Raw genomic sequence first — 22411 nt, 5'->3', positions numbered from 1 at the left:
ATTTTTTTTTTTTCATTACGGAAAACTATTTAAGCAGTGGGAAAGAGAGAAGCAGGTGGAATACCAGGCAGCTATAGATGACAGTAACAAGCCAATGGTCACATGCCTTTGTTGTGGTGGGAAGAACCTGTAGTCTTTTCTTTTGTTGGTTTGTTTCCTGAACCCTGAGCAAAACATGGGGTTGAAGAAGTTTATCAAGGTTTGGCATGTAGGTAGGAGAGGGATGTTTTTCAGAAATGTTTTTTGAAATTAAATGTTCCTACTTTACAGTCCTGATACTGCACTGCAGATTGTCTGTTAGTGGATGTATTTTTGCTAGGGGAGTGCACGACGTTCTCTCATGCTCGCTTCAGAAGCTTTAAAGAAGTCATATAAATTCTATTTTCTTACTGCATTTTATTTGAATTAATATTGCCATATGGTTTCTCAGGCTGCAATCTACCTGTTAGACAGGATTGAATGACAGCAGTGGTGGTTGGGCATGGTTTCTCACTGTAGGATTGCATAGTCTGCTGGTGGCAGGATACAGGCAGGTTGTTACGCTTATCTGGCAGTAGTTATTCACGGAGTTGGGTCCTGGCAGTGGCCTGGTAAGGTGATGAGGGGAAAGTGAAATCCTGAGGTGCCTGGTTGAGGGGAGCAAGTGTCTACTGGGCTGTATCGGCAAGAGTGCAGCCAGCAGCTGAAGGGAAGCAGTTGTTCCCTGGCAGTTCTGGAGGCTACATCTGGATGCTCTGTCTAGTTCTGGGTTCCCTGGTCAAGCACATCAATGTACAGGAGCAGATCCAGGATACCGAGACAGTCACAGCGCTGAAGCCTGTGGTGTGCTGAAAGAACTGGGTTTTTGTTCAGCCTCTAAAGACAGCCTTGCAAAGAGGCAGGGGAGACTTACCGCTGTCTGCAAGCAGTGGGAAGTGGCAAAGGACATGGAGCCAGACTCTGCTCAGGAGGGTATAGAGGAAGGATGGGAGGCAACAGGAGCAGGTCTGAAGACAAAAATTTCAAAATTGATATAAAAACATGTGTTTTATCTTGAGGATGGTTCAGCACTTGTTTTCCTGGGCAATTGTGGGATCTGTGTTATCAGAGGTACTTGAAACTCCAGCTGGATGAGGCCCTGAGGGACCTGCTTTAATGTGCCCTGCACCGAGCAGGGCTTGGACTTGAGATTTCCAGAATTCCCTTCCTAGCTGCATGGTTCTTTGATTATATTAGTGTCTTATCTGGACAAATATCACAAATTCTTTAAAATAAAAACATTTTTCAAGTATACAGCTGGGAGCATGCTCAATGTTACGGGTGGTGTATTGCCAGTTACCGTATAGGTTAAGGCAAGAATGCAGTTTGTTGTTCCTGTGTAGGTAACGCTGAATTTCTAGCAGCGTCCCCATCCTAAGAAGCAACAGATTGATTGTAGCCTCGTATCACATCAAGGGCTCGGTGATCCTTTTAACTACCTTTTTCTACTTGGGAATCACTGACTTGCACATTTTCTTCCTCTTCTGTGTATGGTTTGTTTAATAATATTCTGCATTAATTTTTAGAGAGGAATGGCAATTAAAATTTTAAGTTGCACTGGTCAAAAAAAATGTATTTCTGATTTCTAACTGTTGCTCAATATTTATTACTGTTTCCTTAAAACTAATGGCAAGCTTCCTACTCTGTAATAGGCCTCTTGTCCCAAAAGAGATTTCCTTCCCTTTTGAGATTTCAGTTAAGAGGTCCTAGTTTAATTTGCAAACATGTATGCAATTCTTTAAGCACAGGAAAATAGGTTGGGTTTAGTAACAGGTACATGTGCAAGTTTGGATCGTTGGCTTTTGAACTTGTGTTTTGTTGCTAGTGTTGTAGAACAACTCACTTCACAGTGCTGATACCGGGTCTGGCTGCACAAGAACACGAGGCAGTGAAGCTCAGTGATACGCGGTGCTTTTGATGTTGCTTGCATTATTATAGAAAGAGTGACTTTGTATTCTTTGTCATCTCAAATAGCATAGCAAGGTTTAGTGAGATATTGATCCTCGTGCTGAAGCCAAGGAAAATCTTGCCTTTGTCTTAAAATGGCAACAGGGCAAGACCTCAAGGGCACAGTTGATAATTGTCTTCTGCTTGGAGACATTAGTCTCATGTGTCAGGAAAAGTTCCTTCTTATTTCCAGTGGCTTTATAATTTCATAATAAATATTCACTAAGGGAGTTGGTGATTTTATTTTTTTTTTAAGTGTTCAGGTGCTAAGTTTAATGATGATAAATACAGAACAAAGTAATCAAAGTTAATAAAAACTCAGAAGTGTATACAGAAGGACTATATGTGAACTGGCCGCAGGTAAAGGTATTTAGAGTTAACGTTAAGGGTAAGAAATGTCTGGGTTATTTTCAAATCCTACAAAAATCTAGTAAACTAAACCCAGACTCAGACTGTTAAGACTAATAGGAAAGTGCCGAGGAGGTGGATTACTCCACACTTGAGTATTACATGTGTCCTGCACTTCCCTGTGAAGTACCTGTTTCTGGGCGTTGCTAGAGGCAGTGGGGAGGATGGCAGGACACAGTTTGGGTAGAGCTGGAGCCACGTGTGGTGATTTTGGCATGGAAACCTGGTAACTTGTGCCATGCTTGTGGCTTTGCAAGTTGGAATTCTGCATGCTGATTCTGACCAGCTCCAGTGCTCCCTGGGTTAGTTACTTTTGTCTCATTTATTCCATCAGTTAAATTGCCAAGAATGTGTAATTGCATTTAGAAAATATTTGCAGTTGTTGCGATGAACTGCTGAGTTTGGCAAATATGAATGAACTGTTACTAGTGAACTGTGGTTTTTTTGTCCTTGCTCTTACATTGATAAGTAGTTGGAATCTGAGGTGTGAGGCTGGCGTGGAGACTTGTCTCATCTGTGCATCCTTGATCCCCCAACCTATGCGGTAGAAATCGAGGAGGACTGAAGCTGTTCGGTGATGATGACATTATTGTTCTTCCTTTCTGGAAAGGATTTCAAACATTGCTGTGGTGGTCATTATTTCTGTGTTGGAAAAGAAATGTCTGTTAGTCATAAGTATACGAGGTCAACAAAATCCAGACTGTTCAGAATGAAACTGAAAAAAGCCAACCATTAATTTGCATATTATTTTTAAAAAGTAGATGCAAGGTGAAACTGTTTAGTCATTCACCACTTGGCTTTTACAAAGACACCGTTCTAGATTACCAAGGCCAAGGAGTTTAAAGTTGGCCAACATCTGGTAAAATCCATGCAAGGCATACAGCTGTTGATTATCTTTTCCATGGGGATAGATACTATCGCAAATGAAACTGCTGCACTTGAGGAACACAGAATGCAACAGGCACTGTGGTATGGCAGCATGGAGAGCAAAGCCCAACTCCTGGTTTGTACAGCTGACCTTTTATGAAGACTATTAAGTTCTTCTGAAATGTTAGGTAGGAGTGCTTAGTTTTAACATACCTGTTGTGAAGATATGAATTTGGATTTCTTCGGCAATTTGGGAAAGCAGTTGTATTTCTAGTTGAAGAGATACTATGAGAGTAATTTTATTTCTTTTGAGATGTGTCTCAGAGAAGGTGCTAGTTTGAGTGAAGTGGATCCCAGAGAAAAATTTCACAGGGCTCTGAGGTTTGATTATCTGCAGTCCCTAAGTTTCCTGGGAGCAAATAAACTGTACCATCTTGTTTCAGCTGTTGTGGATACCGAGGTGATTAAAATTCTGTCTTAACTAATTTAGCTGCATTGAGAGTAAAGTTTCTAGCTTTTGTTGCAGTTTAGTGTTCTTTCTGTGCAAAATAAGAGGTGCACCTGTATATGGGGGGGAGGGGGGAAGCAGAAATTCTGTGGTTTTCAGAACTCTCATGTAACACAAAAATTTTCCATTTAACCAAGATGACAATTCATACAGTTATTTCCTGAAATACTTAATGGTTCTAAAAATAAGGAAGATTTGTTTTATCATTACTGAAGAAACTGTTCCTCGTTGCCCATTCCTGTTTGCCTAGGCTAACGTTAGAGAATCCAGGCATATCTTGTCTTTACTCAGAAATTTAATATTTGTGTAATACCACTGTTTTATCATTGTCAGAAATGTTAGCAGTTTTGATTAATACTTAATTTGTAGATGTCCCTCTAACAGAGGGGGAAGTGGGTAAAAGGAGCATTTTGGTGGGTTTTTTTAAATCATTTTTAGTCCCTTTGACCCCTGATACAGTGGTATGTATGGAGTTTGTCATGAAAGGGAGTGTGGAGGTAAAGAACTGCTTAAGGATATTCTGCACAGTTGTCTTCCTTTCACTGCCTGCCATAAAGCAGCAGATTGGAAATAACTAAGGATGGTTTTGTTTGTGGAACAGTTGGAAACAGTGATAAATAGGGAATGGAAGTTGTAATTCTCCCATTAATAAAAAAAGCACTGTTAGCTTTTACTAGTATTTTTATTTCTGAATTATGTAGCTGTTGTCCAGGCATAATGCAAGTTGGCATGATGCTTCTGTCCTAAATACAGACTGTAGTTCCTCATGCCTAGCCACGGCCTCGTGTGGCAGTAGCTACTGTAACTTATTTTGCATTGTGCTGATGCAAAATAAAAACAAGCTTCTAATTTATGTATAGTTTCTGAACTTCAGTCAGTAGATCCTGCTCCACAGATTCTTTAAATACTTCCAGCATAACCAGAAGTGCTAGAATTTCGAAATTGTTTTTCTGAGCATTGCCGAAAAAATAGGAGTAAGTACTATAAACCCCAGGAATCTCCTGGGAACATTAAGCTGACCTTTAAACAGTGGCAGAAAGAAGTGAAGTTCAGTAACTGCTTCTACTGTACAGGATAAAAAAATCTGGTAAAAGATTATTAAATAACATCTCAGGCACAAAGAAGATTCATGGAGTTCAGCCACTAAATTCACTGAAAGCTGTTGGACAAAAAAGACAGGACAAATTGTGAAAGAAACTAAGACAGGAAGTAAGTGTTCCACCCAGGGCTGAAGAAGTCCACGTGCTTCAGACATACTTCAGTCCTGTCTGAGAGCTGATAACCACAAGCCCTTAGTAAGCAAGAGACAAGACTGGAAAGGGGCAAAAAATACTACTTTTTTTTTTTTTTTGGTGTTGAGAGACAGTATATCTACCTTCAGACATATATGTACACGTGCAACACACACCCCCTCCTACCTTTCTTCTAGCCTTTCTCTGCAGCTCTGTGATTTTAAGAAAACAGTTTTCTGTTTGCTGATAATCTTCAGATCAAAAGCAGTGGCAGTTCAGCAACTGGAACTCAAGTGGGAATGTACAGAGTGCACCTTTTCCAGATTCTTTTTATTTAGGTTAAAAGTAACACTGATACCAAGTGCTGAATAGTCATGCTTAGGTCCTTAAAGAAAGCCATACTTTAGGTTTTTGTTTGAACCTCAGGAGACAAAGACCATAAATGTTGTGACATGTAGTTTGTTTCTAGTTCTGTGTTAATTGGTACATTAATGTTTCTCTGTAGCTGGAAGGGCTGCATGCTGATGGACCTAAAACAGGACCTGAGCTTCTCATGTAGATTAGTAAGTCATGAGTAGGCAACCTTGCTTTGCAGGCACGAGTTGTTTAAATGGGTGACAGGCTGTGAGCAGGAGTGAGCTCATAGCACTTAATGGTTTGTTAATGCATGAGGAATAGCCATGTGGCACTTCGAGACTGATGTTTTATTCTGGAACTTGCTCATTTGTTCCATAATTTTTGTCCCTTTCTCCCAGAAGTCTGTTAACTATGCTTCCTGAAAGTATCTTGAAGCATATCTGAAAGCAGTGATAGGCTGTGTTTGTATGCCTGTCAGGTATACATGTCATTCTTTAACTATTAAGTAAAATGAAATCTGGTAACCATGTCTCACATAAATTCCCTAGACTTCATCCCTGTTTAGGGAGAAGGAACAGGAGAATACTCCTTTTTATAGGAAATATTCTCCTAGCTTTTACCTAGGCCTTTAAATTAGCATTAGTTAAATTATACGTTATCCATATGTCTTTGATCCTTCTTTTTCCCCTTTAATTCATAAATGCCTATTGTTTAATTTTTTCCTTGAATGGAAGTGCTTCAGTAATTGCATAGATTAATATGGAGATGCGTATCTGGATTTTTTAAAAGTTTTGTTGTGAGTAGATGTCCTCCTTTACCCTGAGAACTGCAAAGTTACTGAATTTAAAGTACTATGATTTTAAAATAGTTAGACTTAGGCGCTTTGCGTAAATGTTGGGTTCAACTTAAAGAGTTTTTTCTTTGTTAAAATGAAAGGTAAGGAATTATTTATTTTTTTAAAAGATTCCAAATTGTTACTATGATGTAAACTAAGTAAAAAATGGGTAGCAAAATTTTTAATACAGAATTTGAAACATTTATGGGAATTGTGGTGATAGCTTAGTGAAACTCAAGGAGAACTAATTGTACCATGTGCTTAACCAGTGCTGTTACTTTATATATAATGCTGCTGCTGCTGGCTTTGGTCAGCCACTTAACCGATGGAACTGTAGAATCCTGCTTCTCCTACAGTTGCCTTTTAGCACCTTGGCAAACCTATTTATGCTTTTGAAAAGGTATCAGAAGTCAGCTTTCAAAACGAGGACATTGATACCACTAGTGATATGTTGCAACATTCTGCCTACTGTATAGATGTATTCTCCTACATCTCTAACCTTATGGATAGGGATGAGATGAGGTTTCTGAGTGAGAACAGCAGCTTCGGAGAAAAGATGCAGATATTATGGTACTAAAAGTGTTGTCTCACCAACGGAGTCCATTGCCTGTGCGCAGTGTCTTTGCAGAGATGGGTGCTAGGTGGTAAATCCACAAAGCTAGCAAACCTTCAACACATAGTAAAATATTTTACACACTTTGAGCAATTGTTTACAGTTAGGTTTAGTTACACAGTTCTCATCGGGTCTTACTAGCAAGGTACAGCATTCCTTGTTTTTTCACTGCATGCTCTGTGGGGAAGGGGCTTTGTTAGTAGGGGCTTCCTTTGCTCGAGGGTGGATCTTTGAGTATGCTAATTAGGATAGTTCACACATAGTTGCAGTAATGTTTTGTCTGGTCTCACTAACTCTTTGGCTCTCCTTGAGCTTATCCTGTTATGCCTCAGCTTGACTTATTTACGTCTTGGTCCCTTCTCCCAAGGCCTTGTTCTGCTGTCTGTGACATCCTCTGTTTTCCAAACAGTCTCCTGTTCTGCACTATAGACATTCATATATTTTGTCTAAATTTCAAGTTAACTAACAGACTGACCTTCTACTAATCGCATATCTGTGAGCTGGACAACTACGATAGTGTTGCACTTGGGCAGGTTTGGGGTGTTTATCTGTGGAGACAACGTCACTGCCTGATTATGAATGTCAGAACATGAATGATATACGTACATCTGTGTGCTGCCAGGATATTCTTACACCAAAACAACCTTTTGTATGTGAAACGGCAAGTGAAATGAGACAGCGAAAAGCACCTTATCTAACGGTATTTAACAACTCCAAAACCACAGGTAAGGAGGTCATGGCATGGCATTGGTATGATAAAGCCCTTTCCAGGGTTGCATCGGATGCAGTGAATTGTTTCTAGGTTTTTAGAGGGTGTTACAGATATGTTTGAATGTCGGCATTTTGCCTAGGCTGAAGGTATTGGAAGAGTATGTGCAGCACTAGAGTGAATTTTTGGCTGGTAAACTGGCAGCAGAGGGAGCTGGTACTCTGTGCATCTCAAGGGGAAGAGCCCCCTTCGCCGCCCTCAGCAGGGTTCGTCTGCACGGGGTTTGCCTTTCCAGCTTGGGAACAAGGTACACTGAAGCTTCTGGGCAGGGCCTTTAAACCATATAAGTCTTTTTTTTTTTTTTTTTTGTATTAGAAACAAAAACAACGTGAGATTTCTTGGGAGGCATAAAGAGGGCTGCTGAAAAATGCTTCATGCAGGTTAACAGCTCTGTTAGGGCACCAGATGCTTAGTATGTGAAAGGAGCTTTGTTAGATTTGCTCTTCTCTTCAGTGTGTTTGGCAGTCTTCTGCTTTCTAAGACTTGAGTGGCCCTAGGGTTTGGAGGAAGAAGCACCTTTGTTTTCTTTGGTATTAATGTGTCTGCTGGGGTACATAGCCACGTGTTGCTTACATAAAAAGGAATGTTATGTTTAGGTGTTACATACAGCTAGAGATACGTGTACACCATGTGTTTTCATAAATACATATTCCTGTACACGGATAATCGTGGGTTTGCTGAAGGACTGGCACATCCTTGTCAAGAGGAAGGTGCACATAATGGTTGCCCCAGCAAATATTTGTCAAGTTTAATGTGGGACTCCATGATCAGCTGTGATAAGCATTTATAGGAAATGCTTTGTATCAATTAATATGATATATCAGATACCATTGGACTATTTCCTGTGTCTTTCTGAAATCCTCATGAGCCCATTTGCTGCAGAAGAGTTGCTGTGCTGAACTCAAGACAGCTTATTCCTAGTCTTTGTGATTTTTGTGAACTATTTTTACCACCACAGGTAGTCCATTTCAGGTCTGAGCAAATTTGTGCACCATAGGTAAATGTGAGAATTTGTACAGAGAGAAGGTTTCACTCGCGTGAAATTTTAGCATGAGCTTTGCCAGTGAGTTGGATTGCTTCTGCCACACGAATGAATGTTCAGTGTTATTGTAGCAATATGTGGGTGCAGTAGTCTGGTAATCTAAATACTCAGTTCTCCATTTATTCTTGTTTGGTTTACACCCTTTTAATTCTGGTTAAAATCCCACCCAAGGTCTGCCAGTGCAAGTTAAAAGAGAGTGGATGGATGTATTTGGAGGTGGATTTCTTCACAGTGTATTTTTAGGTGAAACCTGAGTCTGTAAGAGAGTTGTTGATATAATGCAGCTACCTAGGAGGGAGCCTAAACTCGCGGAGCTGAACTCCGTCAAGTTGTATTCAACTAAGGACAAGTTCCCTGAAGGGGTTCTGTTCTGATAGAACTCAAAATTGCTGAAATATCCTGGCACAGATCCCATGTGGAGTAGGAGTTGGAGCCTTCAGTGTCTGTATTGCTTTTCTATTCCAAAGCCATAATCCAGAGCATGCCTGGAAACGTTCCAAGCCATTGTCAAGTATTCGTTAATACTAATGCAACACAGAAGATAATTCTGCAAAGGCGAGAGGACATAGGGTGCAAATGAGAGACGGGTAATAGAAAATCTTGGTTTGTTGGTAATATTTCCAATGTAATGTGTAAATTCAAAACTAAAAAGGTCATAATTTCCCAATTTTAAATGCACTTTGCCTGCCAGTGCCTGCCTAGCCCGGTGCAGGCAGGGTTTCTTCTATATTTGTATAGCCAGGAGAGCCTGCTAACGCACACACTGCTTACTCACCTTCTAGGTTTAGGATTAATGATACTTAAAAGCGTAAGATTTTACACATCATATATGTTTTGTTCTCTGTCTTGAAAATACAACCTAAACTTTGAAAACAGGGCTACGATGCGTTAGTTTTAGCTTTACTTTAAAAAAAAAAAAAACCAACAACAAAAAACCCCAAACTAAATTGCTAGCTTTAATAGTTTTGACCTGGAACAAAGACTGTTTGCCTCAAAAATGCACTTCCTTTCTCAGCCATGGTAATTACTCTGTTAAAATATATTAACTGTACAGAAATCCTTGTCTTGATGTTTGATGCTGTTTCTAGTGAAGAGGATCAAAGCTTTGCTGTTTTCCTCCCTATGATGTATGCCTATGGTAACATAATTCTTTTAAGTCTATGTTAAAAAGACAAGGATGGAGCAAAGAAAGATATAATGATCTGTCTCAGGCCAGCCGAGCTTGTCAGCTGTGGAGAGGAAGCAGTCCCAGTGAGACATCTGCTCCATCCTTTACACTAACCTTACAAGCGGTCCTGTCATGCTAGAAGGTACACTTTCTGCAGATGAGCAAGCGGAGGTGGATTTCTGGAGGAGGAATTGGGAAAACAGAAAACACAGACCTGAAGCGTCTTGAAAAAGGCTATGTAATAGTCTTTCCAAATGATACTGTATTATTTAATGTGATACATAGCTCTGGCTTAGCCGTTTCTTCACCTTTTCTGCATGTTTCCCATTCTGGCTTTACTGAAAACAAAGAATTTGTAAGTAAATTACCAAAACTCGCTAGTAATAGAAGATTTGACAGTTGAGAAAGGAAGAGAGAGTTTCTTTCTTAACTTCCCTCTGCTTATTAGCTTGAAATTGTCTAAGAAAGACAAGTTGGTGAGTGTCACATTCAAGATGCACGTGTCAGTATAATGTAACACCATTTACGGGGTGCTAGAGCAGAGTGCTGCTGTTTGCCGGAGAATTTGATACTTTGTCAGGCCACCTGGTTGTTCTTTGTGGCTGTTTTAGTGGGAAATCCAAATTCTTAATTCAAAGCTGAATTACCAGGGTGGATTCCTTGAAGTGTAAGAATTTTTTCAAGGGCAAAGTGTCAATTTTGACACTTCAGTTCCGTGGTTTCTGGAAAGGAAAAACTGCTTCAGTATTTTTTAATATGCTGCTGTACACACGGGGGTGCTCAAGCTACAGTTCTCCGTGTTAGCTGTTGGGCTGTCAGGGTTCTAAAATCTAGGGCAAGCAGGCAGGCCTCGGATCAAAACGTTTTTCTTCTGTCTTTCATCTTGATGCCGCTTCAGAGCCTAATCAGCCCATCCGTTTGCAGTGTACACTGCTTTTCCACCTCGTTGCTGTGTCCCTTTGAAGTAACCCAGTGTTTAACGCTGCTGATCTTTAAAATAATGAAAAGAACTTGCTAGCTGCTCTTTCTTGGCGGGCTGAGGATGCCAAATGGAACTTGGCAGGTGTCAGGACAATCCCTCTTACTGCCGCGTTGTCTTTGCAAAGCCATCCGTTTGTGCAGCCCTGTGGCCAGCTGGCAGGAGGGCTCCGCTTCCTTCTTTCCCTTGTTATTGTTGGACTACCTGTATTGAACTGATCTGACTTATTTCTGACGGTAAATAAAATACCCCTTGTTTCTTTGAAGCTCAGCATAGTGCTAAGAGTAACAGCAGCTGCTGTTCTCATAAGTGAGGGTTGTTGCTCTATTTTTAAAGTTCAAGGGATCACAAGTTAGTATTATCTTAAAAGAAAGGGGAACAGGCCAGTGGGAAATTTGCACTGCATAAAAAGTGGCTAAAAGAATGTCCTCAATTTTTTTTATTTTTTTTTTAATTAGTCCCCTTCCTGCCCCCTCCCCCCTTACTTTGTGGATTTGGGACCAGTTTAGGCCATGATTTCATAATATTACAACTAGACACATTGCTGGGTCTCTCGGCAGGACAAGTGTGGTCTAGATCAAACTGGACTATGCAATTGCATTTGTGTCAAATTAGAGGATGCAAATACAGAGTTTATGCTGACGTCAGGGCTTTTTCTTGCCAGCGTCGTGCCAGCTGTGGGAGGACAGATGATACTAGATCTAGCAAAATGTTAGTCATGGAAAGGCACTGCAAGCCTGAAGCTACACAATTAACCTGGCAGAAACTTTTGAATGCATGCAAATTGGCAAAGTGAGTTTGTAATAACGGATTGGTGCTTTTCACTGATGTCGCAGTGATGTTTTTGATCAATTTTTGGTGCACACAATTATCCTGTGGTGTTACGGGCTTTTGGTTTTGGTAAGGATTTTTGAAGAAGACAGTGTCAAGTTAGATGCCTAACTTTAGTGCAGATTGAGGTGAGCGCACACATCTGTATGTTCCTTTAAAGAGCTGAGCTTTGTAGACTCCTTAATTAACTTTGCAATTGAAGTAACAGTAAATAACATTTTTTAACCTGCTTGATTTAATACAATCCCCTGCTTTGAAGAAAAAAAGATTGGAGTCCTTCAGGAGAGGCTGCTGCTGCCTTATTTCTAGGGACTGGGCTTCTGGATGAAGGTAATAGCTAGACAGAGAGCCCAGATGGCTCTTTATTGCCCCCTGCTTCCCTTATCTGGGGAAGTGAGGGTCCCCTCTGGCTGTTGGGAGGATGCTTCTCTGGGTCTCCTTGCACGGTGACCGGTAAGAATTTGCTGCCGTGTGTAGGGTCAGATACTTAAACTTGGTAAGCGTGCTCTCCCTGGCCTTCCGTCCCAACTGCAGTTACTTTGGCAAATACTTCACTGACCAAATTATCCAGTGTTCTACGGTTTTGAACAGGAGTAGATAAAATTATAAGAAAAATGTTGTCTCTGCTTTTACTTAGTTCCATGGTAGAAAATAGCAAAGAAACCTGCAGTATTATCAGCTGCAATGAATAAGAACAGGAATTTAAGCCTATGATTTTCATATGATTTCATGCACAGACTGGTGAATTGAGACTGTCATTACCTCTGTGAAGTAAATTCTGTTCCACATAGTACTGATGGGAGGGAGGCCAAGAACCATGTAGACTGGTGTAAATCTAAAGAAACTACTAGAACTCAGCAAACCTGTTCTTCTGAATTCTAAGCCTTATGGTTTGAGCCATTTTATTTAAGTTTTTTTTTTCCTTCAAACTAATCCCCGATATTTGTTTTCTAATTGATATTTTTCATGCATAGCATGAAAAAATACACTAAAGTACATTATCTTATGATTTTTTTTATATACAGCTTAGCTTGTTTGCAGGTTATGTGGTGAATCATTTGGACAAAACCCACTTTGTCTTGGACAAATTAAATGCATGTGACTTGAAGCCCCAGGAAAAGGGGGGGGGGGGGGGGGGGGGGGCGGCAAATAATATTTGTTTCCAAGTTTTCAGATGAACAATTAATGTTTGTATAAAAAGCCAACATGCTTCTGGGGATTTTCACAAAAAGAAGTAACAAATGTAATTCTATACTCCTGTAGTAAACTGATATGCACGTGATGGAGTATGAAATGCTGGGGATCTAGTTTCAGTTAATCAGCATATTCGGAAGTTATCCACGTTGTTTGTGCTGGAGACTATTTGAACAGGTCCTTCTACTGTTTAATATATGTCACGTATCTACAGAATGATGGGGCTTTTTTTTTTTTTTTAATTTTCGTAAGGATCACAGTTCCCCCAAAGTGAGGGATAATCTTTCCTGTTTGAAAACTGCCCTGTTATTACAGTCCTCAGATGTTATAACGATTGGAGTGTAAAGAAGCTAGCAGTGAGGAATTCTCTCGTTTCTTGCATATTCCAGGGGGAAAACTTAATGTACAACAAATGGTCCTAACTGGCCTGGAAAGAAAGCAGCCATCGTCAACACTCCTAAAAGCAAAGGGTGGAGGAAAGTGGGGATGGCAGTCCCTGTGCCATCCTTCAGGGTGGAAGAATTTGTGTGGGAATTGTCATGCTGCTTTTTGCCTTGGAAGCCTGTTGCCTCTGTTCCCCAACTTGCACCCTTCCCCCTCTCACACTGGGACGCCGCTGCAGTGTGCTGCTTTCAGCTGAGCATTCTGCAGGTGAAGCCTACCAGGCATTTAAATTCTGGAATCTCATGTTCTGACTTTGTGGAGCAAATACGGTGGGGACAAGAGCTTCGGTTATCTATGTAGATCCCTGGGATGGAAGAAAGGCTTTTATCCTGTGCTTAGAGTGTTCCTCTAGCTCTGAGTGTTCATCCCTTACCAATAGCAGATGTTTGAATACAAGTGTGTCCCTGCAGAAACAGAATCTTAACCGTGGCAAGCGTTAAAGCAATGAAATCTTCCAGCTCCCAGAACCCCTGGTACTCAAACCCCTTATGAAAAAGTGGGGTATTGTACTGTATGCTCTGAAGTCTAATCATACCAAGCCTTTTTAGGCCTGGAGAGAGGTAGGGAAGGAAGACACATTTACCTGTGCCAAGTACCTTGCCTTCCTTCAAAGAAATCCCACTTTTGCATCTGCACTTGAACAGTAAAAAGATGTTCTGGGGACTTGTTACGAGAGTACAGCTGGGAAGTTGTGATACTGTCAATCACGAGCTTGATTTTTGGCTTTATGAGTCCAAGGCTCAAATGTGTTAAATGGAGGGACCAGAAAGGTTGAAAAGCCATTTGGTATGTGTATGGGTACCACACCGCTTGTAATGGGAAGAATGTTGTTAATTAGAAACAAATGCCAGTCTTCAGCATCAGCCAGTTTTGAGAAAAAGGGGCTGTTGGATGCAGGAGTTTGGTCCTTATGATGTTTGTTTTGTACTTGCCTGGGGACTGTTTCTCAGCGCTGGTCAAAAGTAGTGTGCAGTTGTTCCAGAGTGGATACAATGCAAAACCACGGTAGACGATTGATCCTTGGAAGGGCAAGAGGGTTCAGAAGAGAACTTTGCAGCCAAGTCAGAGCAAGCCAAGAAGTTTTTTGGGTTTTTTTTCCCACTCTCATCTTTTCAGATTTACCTGTTTTACTTTGTGGTGAGATGGGCTGGGAATCTGCAGGCAGAGACATGGTAACTTTGAAGTACTTGAACTTGAGAACGTCTGAATGGCTCTAGTCTCCGTTTCTGTGTGATGGTGGCTGAGGGCTGTGATGGATGGCCGTTTGTTGTTGGGTGTGTGTTTTTCACTTTGGGAACATGTTTCAGAAAATGATGAGCCATCAACTTTTTCTGATGGGATAACACTTTAAATGTGGATTTTGGTTGAAGTTTGTGAAAGGCTGAACTGGATTTGAGAGGTCTAATTGAGGTGCCAGAGCACTTAAGTCCAGTGATTTTCTTTTAGCACCTGAGTTTCAACAGACAACCGACTTCTATACTGATAGAGGTTTTTGAGACATGGTGAGTAAAGTGCGTAAGGACAAGACACTCTTTAAAAGTCTGAAACATCATTGCTCAAAACAGCAATTGCAGGATAGGTTAGTTGAAGCAGACTGTTAAAAGGATTCAGAGATTTTCTCTCCATGCAAAGTCCTCGCACAATTTTAGTTTCGTCACTTTTGATAAAAAGCCTTGCCATGAGGAGGGGCTTTCCTCATAATCTTGGTTAATATAGCTGCCAGAGAGGCAAAAGTGCTCATAAAGGTGTTTTTTTTGAGCTCAAGGTGGTGAGTTAGTAAGTTAGCTATTGTTTGCCAGTTAATTCATAGTGTGCATTGTTAATGGCAGGAAAAGACTGTCTTCACAGACAAACTCATCTATGAAGATTCTTCAACAGGATCCCCACCTTTCGGTCACGTTTCATGTTGCCGGCGGGCATGATGAAGGTAAGAAATGTCAGCTAGGACTTCCAAGACAAATGAGTCGGGAGCACAGGGGGCTGACAGTTCCTCTGAAAGAGCCCTGCCTTTTCTAGACCTTGTCTGAGCTGCCAGCACCTGAGGAAAAAAGAAATATTGCTGAAGCTGTAGGGAGACAATGCTCTGAGTATGGTACAGGGCTCTGCCACACATGTATTTCCCTGAGGGTGGGTACTTCAGTGTTTCGATTTTCCTTCATGCCTTTTGTGCTACCTGTCCAAAGCGTTTTGTACAGCTGCTAATTTAAAGAGTAGATTCATGTAGGTGAAGTGCTCGGAGTTTGGCATGGTGAGAGACCTTGTTCCTGGTTGGGGTCATAACCACTCCGCTAATCAGAACTGGCAAGAAAAAATATTACTTTTTAATGCGTGGGAGAGGTGGATAACAGTGACTCATTGTCTCACGGTGGGCTCTTCACAACATGGTTTGTTCAGCTGAGAAGGGTCTGTGGGAGCTGTAACCTTAACTATTACACATATGCACTACGTTCTACCTCTAAGTCCCTGACATCTCCCTCAGCCCTATCCCAAGCACACGGACCTTGCACTGACCCCTGCCTTCTCTGCCCATCTAGTTACTTTCAGAACTGTAAGTAGTTTCACTGTTGCGGGGTTGAATTTTGTTTACGCTGTTATCAGCTCTGCAGGAATTTGTGGTTTGTAATCTTGGGCAGAGATGCATAGCCTCTAGTAGTTTAGGGATCCTAAGTACGGATCGGGATGCGCAAGCCATTTTCCTTTTCCCCTAAAGGTGAATGGAGTACAAGGGGTATCCCAAGCAGTTAAACACGTTTCTTTCTGCTGCAGTGTTGCATGGAAGTTCACTCTCTTTGCAGCTGCTGAGTGAAAAATCTGATAGTGTTCCTTTTCTCCTTGAAGCTAGGTCAACTTCCACTGAAAGTTAGTTTTTTAAACACCTTCATGCAGTATTATTTCCATCAGCAAATGAGGCAAGTGGACATTAAGAAACATCTTCCAGAAGTGCAGCGTTGCTCTGTGTGTCCATGTCCTGTGATGATGAACTGTAGGGTTCACGCTGTGACGTGTAACCTGGAAGCTGACAGAAGTCAAGTCAAGCACCGCAACAGGTAGCGACATTTTTCCCCATGTTTAGCTGTTTTTACGTTTGTTTTCTCTACACGAAAAGACTTTCCTTCAATTTGGGCAATGGAGCTTGAAGTAGTCAGAGGACAGCTGTGAGGAAACATGGAGAAGCGGTAAGCGTTCGGTTCCCAAAGACTCACAGGTTGCACATCAAAAAGGAGAATATGCACACTGGTTGTAACTGCTCAAAGGAAGTCTGTGGCAGAACTGTGACTGGAAATTTGGTCTTCTGCACTTGGATTGAAACAAATTCCAAATAATGTTTTGTAAGTGATACACATCTGTGTCTTTCATACTGCCTGTTATTTCCCTTTCCTGTAAGAAATAGCCAGGTGTTCAAATGATATCCTAGAAAGTACAAGTTCCACTTAAACGCTGCACAAACTGAGCAAAGAAGTTTTTCAAATGGAATTAGGATTTACAGGTAATGAAGATCTATTTAAATGAAAGTTATTTAATGAAGATCAGCTATTTAAATAGCTGAGCCTTTTTTTTTCTGCACTCAGGACTGTATCATATGACACTTTTAGACTTTGTGAGCCAAAAGATCAGTTTCCATGGCTCGATCCTCCAGGGTCTTTTTACTGTCATTAGTCCCTACATTAAAAAGTGTCTTACGTCTTGCAGGTGATTAACTGATTTCTACTTTGATAAAGTTGAAATATTGGTATGCAAGCAAATTATTTCCAAAGTCTCCTTGCAAAGATAGCCAGCTGCATCACAAATACACTGTTAAATTGGGGGGTGAGAGGGAGAGCAGAAGGAAAAATGCTCTTATAGTTTCATGTGCAGTTTGGAAAATTTTCCAGACTTTACTGTTTATGTAATTGTTTTAATGACACACTGTATATTAGCAAATACACGATTCAGTATGGCAGAAAATAGTGATCCTTAAGGAAGTGAGAGTGCCTCTCCAAATCCTTGTGGAACTACTGCCTACAAAGTGGCTATGGTCTGGCTTTTTTCCACCTTAGTGTACAGTTAGTACCTCAAGCCAAGTGCAGTTATTTGCCCCAGATCACTTATCATAGAGCTACAGAACAGTTTGGGCTGGAAGGGACTTTGAAGACCCTCCAGTTCCCACCTCTGCCACAGGCAGGGACCCCTCCCACCAGCCCAGGCTGCTCCCAGCCCCGTCCAGCCTGGCCTTGAGCACTGCCAGGGATGGGGCACCCACAGCTGCTCTGGGCAGCCTGTGCCGGCGCCTCGCTGCCCTCATGGTGAAGATTTTCTTCTTGATATCTAATCTAAATCTCCCTTCCTTCAGCTTAAAACCATTCCCCCTTGTCCTATTGCTAAGGCCCCTGTAGAAAGCCCGTCCCCCTCTTTCTTACAAAAGAAGGGCTGCAGTAAGGTCTCTGCGGAGCCGGCTCCTCTGGCAGGGCAGTGTGGCAGGGTAAAGGAGCTGCCACGGCTGTGGCGTGCGGAACAGCATGTGTGACGGTCGGGTGGGATGCAGGAGTGCATGCGTGGGCTGTGGATGTGCCTATATATGGGATGCGTTAGGGGCCTTGGTGGAGGCAGAAATTGCAGCCTTCTAGCCAGGAGTGAGAAAGCGTTTGTCCTTCTGAAGACTCAGAAGTTGTTTTAGGCTCCAGGTGGCACCCAGCCCCCCTTTGAGGTGAGTGGCCAGGACCCATGGCAGATAGTGCCGTCCGCTTTCCTGTGGACGGATACACATAGGGGTGACTGGTTCATTTAAAAATGGTTGTATGTTACAGGAAAGTATGCTTTTCGGTTTAAGACTGAAGTAGCTTGAATTGAGCAAATGCAGCAGGAACGTAGCAAGCGATCTAAGGTGATAGATGCTATTTATCTGCAGGAATTGATGTGGATAGGACAATCCTGCCTTCTGCAGTGTTTCCAGCAGCAGCACTCGTGGCAAAGCTGGAAGACATGAGCCAGCTCTGTGACAGCAGGGTCCATTTGGGGGCACTCGACAGAACATCTTGCTGTAGGCTGAGCGCGCGTGTTACGTAAGGAGCAATTCCTTTATTTGAGTCTTGTGTTCTGGGGCCATTTGTATTTAGAACAGTGTGGGATTGACTAGCTTGGGAAACTGAGTGAAGCGCCTGTGCCTGCCCCAGGAGGAGAGATGCTAAGGTAGGGCTTCCAGCCTGCTGTTAAGGAGAAGGTAAAAGACCACTCGCCAGCTCATGGGTCTTCTTGTACTCAACACCTGTAGGAGACACAAGTGGCCAGGGAAGGAGCAGCTGTGTTCTAATGTGATCCTGGTCGGAAGAAAGTTGAGATGCAGGAATTCAGTTTTGAATAATAGACATAACTGCCCTTAAGGGCTTAAATTAAAATTGAGGCCCTTTTTGTTTTACATGCTTGACACAAGCAGATGGAAATCATATTGAGCATAACTACAGATTTATGTAAGTCAGGAAACATACTTTCTTAAGGAAGTGCGAGTCAGAGGGACTGCGCTGTAAAAATGCCATGCGGGCTAACCTTGGGCAGCTAATAGCACACTTTAGCGGGAGCTGCTGCAGGCAGATAAAATTCTCTTCTATACGAGTTTCTGAAGGGTTAGGCTAGGAAGGGAGAAAGAAATGTGGAACTTGAGCCCTTTTTGTCTAGAAAATAGGTAAATGATAAAATCTTCTAATAGGGAAAGTCAGTTGCTTAGAAATGTATCCAGTAAAATAGAAATAGTGGTGGTACTCTCTAGGCACATGATTTCTGCTTTGAGAAAGAGTTTGATGTTGAGAGTTGGCAAAGAACTTTTTAGAGGTTTCATATCAATGTAACTTAAATGTTGCCTTTTGTCTTGTAGGTACAACTGGGATTTGCCTTTTTGAGCACTCGCGTTCTTTGTGCGTTTTGAAGTCTAGCTGGTGTCCATGTCACAAAACAAGACTTTTTAGATTATTATTTTTTTTTAAGGTTCTGTAAAGCAGAGGAACTTAAAACTCCAGACAGCTTCTGAAAATGTTCTCAGTTATGCCTAAACATGACACTATTATTCAAACTTAGGATTTATTCTCGGGTAAAATTCCAATTAAATTTGCCTACAACACCGTCCTTCCCTTGAGTTCCATGTCATACTGCTGTGTCTGTGTTTTTTCTTTTTCCTTTTTTTTTTTTTTTTTTTTTGAAAGCCAGCTGCCTTTGAACACCTTTCGGGTTTGTGGGGGTTTTGTGTTGTTTTTTTTAAATGTGTCTCTCCTGCTATTCAGTGTTGAAGCCAGAACTGGGCTTTTTACCTTTTTTGTAGGTGTCCATGTGATTCATGTTTTTCACTAATTAAAATACTACATACTTTTGACACTCAGCTGTATGGAACTATTTCTGTTCCCCAGAATTACAACTGAGTCAATGGGTCCTTACCTGCTTTTGTAAATGGAGAAGATCCAGCTTTGTCAGATGGAAGATATAAGAGAGTGGAGCCAGGTCCATTGGTTCAGAAATGGTGCCATTTGCAAAGCTGCACCAATTTCCATCTGTGATCGCTGTGCAGTTCATGTTTTTGTTTAGTTACTGCCTGTATAAGTGCTTGCTCCATAGAGTGCAACTAATAATTCTCTTTTATTTTACAAAGTAAACAACCTCAGATGAATTGGATAATAAAAGCTTTGCTATGCTTGCATTTTTCTACTTTTATATGCTATTACTGGAAGGCTGAGAGATAAGCTTTGTTTGGAGATACTTAGGATAATGATTTCGGCAATAAGCCCCCAGAGAAGGACTATGCAATGACTGCGATTTTTAAAAAATATATGGTGACCTTTTCCCCTTCAGATGCAGATTATCTAGAAGGAACTAATTGTAGAAATCGGGAGAAAATAGGAGCAGCGATGCTTTAAAATGCTTCAAGGCAGCATGCCGGCTTATTAATAACTAGCGCTGCAGGTACTTCTGTTTCTCTTTTCTGCAGCATGGTGATGTTGACGTGAAGATGTCAAGATGGAACAGAATGCAGTTGACAGATTGCAAGAGCTTGGAGCTTCAGCGTGTTTACTTTTCCAGTGCAGCCAACCCCCTTAAGCAATGGCACTGAAATAAGAACAGTCTGGCTTGGGAGTAAGTATATATCATGTTGTTTGTTGTCACAAGCTATATGCTCCTGTGACAACTCAAAGTTTGGATTGAAGATCTCTGTGGAAAATCAGGCTAAAGTCTGGGAGCTGCTGAAATGCAAAAGTGAGGACTTGACCATAACATAGTCTTTTAAAAATCCTAAAGGTAGGGAAAACTAATTCTGATATTCTGGACAATTGAAATTTGTTTGGTGCTTTGGGCTTTTATAATATTTCTTCTCAAAGTCCTATGAGGCGAGATGATGTTCTTATGGTATTAAATAATGCAAAACACAGATTTTTGTGGTGCAGGCTTGAGCAAAGGAGCTGCTGTGTTAGTGTGCTGGAATTGTCACAGCTGTCAGCATCCCTGGGTTTGTAATGGTTTCTGACTTGCCTCTGTGTTGTTTTGGTGAGCATCACTGTGATCTTTTATGGACCTATAGTCAAACAGCGTTTTCCAGTCCTTGTGAAAGCCCTATGGTCCTTTCTCGAAACATGGCTCACTTCCCCCACCCACACCCCCGCCTTGATTGGTCACTCATTTTCTGACCTGAAAAATTAAGGCAGGTTGCCCTCACCATCAGTTACTGCATGTCCTTTGATAGGTAACTCGGGCTGTGGCAGCTGCAATATGGTCTCGCTCGGTTTCATTTGCAGTGAAAGGAGATGGTGAAGTGAAGGTGCATCAGGTGAGCTTTTCCCCACGCATACAAATGCAGCACCTTTCCTTGGCTAAACTGGCACGTGGTAATTGAGCCCAGAGCCAATTCCAAAGTTTTTGCAAAAGGATCTTGGCCAAGGCTGTTGATTTTTATGCTTCACTTGACTAAATTCATCCTTCCAGAGGCTCTCTGAAATCCTGAATCTGCTGATGCCAGCAGGAATTTTGTGACTGACTTCAGTGGGATAAGGATTTCATCCTGTTCTTTTTCTTTTTTCTTTCTTCTTCCTTTTTTTCCCCTTTTTCCAGACAGGTTGAAGTCGGATCAGTTACCGCTCCCTTGGGTGGTAGTTCTCTGTGGAATGTGCTGGTCTTCTAAGCTGTGACACCGGGATGCTGGAATGGGCACTGAGTGATGAGGACAGGTCCTCAGGCTTTGATATTGGTGACGTGCTGAGAACGGCCTGTGGTTTATGAAGTTTTCTCTCAACCGCACGATACTCTATGTGGTAATTCACCTAGAACGTTGGCTTTAATTTCTGCTAGCTTAATAATATACTTCTACATTATGTTACTCTTGAGTAGTTCTGCACGGATAAGGATGTTAATTTCACGTTAATTTGAAGTCATTTGAGATGGAAGAAGTAGAGGCAAAATCATTGGACAATTATATATGAATTTTCAGAAGAGAGGGTGTTACAGTAGGTAATTAATAAGTGATTGAGGGTCACAAACAACACGGTGATTGCTCGCTGTGAGTTTTATTTTCCAGTGGAATCTGAATATGTTCAAACAGTTTGGAAACCCTGGGAAAAGAGGATTCTGCCTAAAAACCAAGCAGAGTTGGAGCAAGCTATAAGATAGGGACCTAACTATGGATTGAGCTTACTAATTAAAAAATTCAGTTTTATGTGAAAGTTGTTATTCTTTCCACACAGTGAACAGTCACTATTTTGGTTATGAATACCTAAAAAAAAAAAGAAAAATCAATAAAAATTAAAAAAAAACCCACCTTTCTGCATCTAAAGCTCAGTAATTTCACTGGGCAGCCTGCTTACTTCCATTCTGAAAACGGGTCAGAGTCACTGTAACACTTTATCATTCATGTGAATTGTAACTTTTGTGCTATTGGAGATATCTAGGATTACTTACCTGGTATTTTTCAAAGCAGGATTTCTGGAGCACTTTGTAGCATTCTTCATTCTGTGCCCTTATACTGTTTTTCTTTTTATTCATGAGCTGGTCAAAAAATAAGCAAGCGTCAGTATGACAGGACAAATTTTTAGATTATTGGTGACTGTGATGAGATTGTCATTTTCTTGTGGCACAGATGATTAATTCAGTCCGGTAAAAAAAGCAAAATGTATTAATGTTTACTCCAAGCCTCGCTTGCCCCAACAGTCTGGGTATTTTTTTTAATTTAAATTTAATTAAATTTAAATTATTT

General features: G+C 41.3%; 1 long non-coding RNA gene across 2 annotated transcripts in view; it reads left to right on the top strand.

Annotated features, from left to right (window-relative positions):
- Positions 1–7381: 7381 nt before the first annotated feature.
- Positions 7382–22411, top strand: part of LOC121084720 — an 83377-nt gene continuing 68347 nt past the window's right edge. Inside the window, exons 1-5 of one of the 2 annotated variants that reach the window (XR_005826848.1) lie at positions 7382–7510; positions 15042–15139; positions 16319–16388; positions 20159–20466; positions 21274–21473. This is a non-coding gene — a long non-coding RNA (uncharacterized LOC121084720). Of the gene's footprint in view, positions 7511–15041; positions 15140–16050; positions 16260–16318; positions 16389–20158; positions 20467–21273; positions 21474–22411 lie in introns of both variants that reach the window. The other variant, XR_005826849.1, reaches the window with a different exon arrangement.

The sequence above is a fragment of the Falco naumanni genome, chromosome 1 (assembly GCF_017639655.2).
Source record: "Falco naumanni isolate bFalNau1 chromosome 1, bFalNau1.pat, whole genome shotgun sequence".
NCBI classification, from domain to species: Eukaryota; Metazoa; Chordata; class Aves; order Falconiformes; family Falconidae; genus Falco; species Falco naumanni.
Note: the sequence above shows the minus strand (reverse complement) of the source record. Positions and strands in the feature narration are given on the sequence as shown.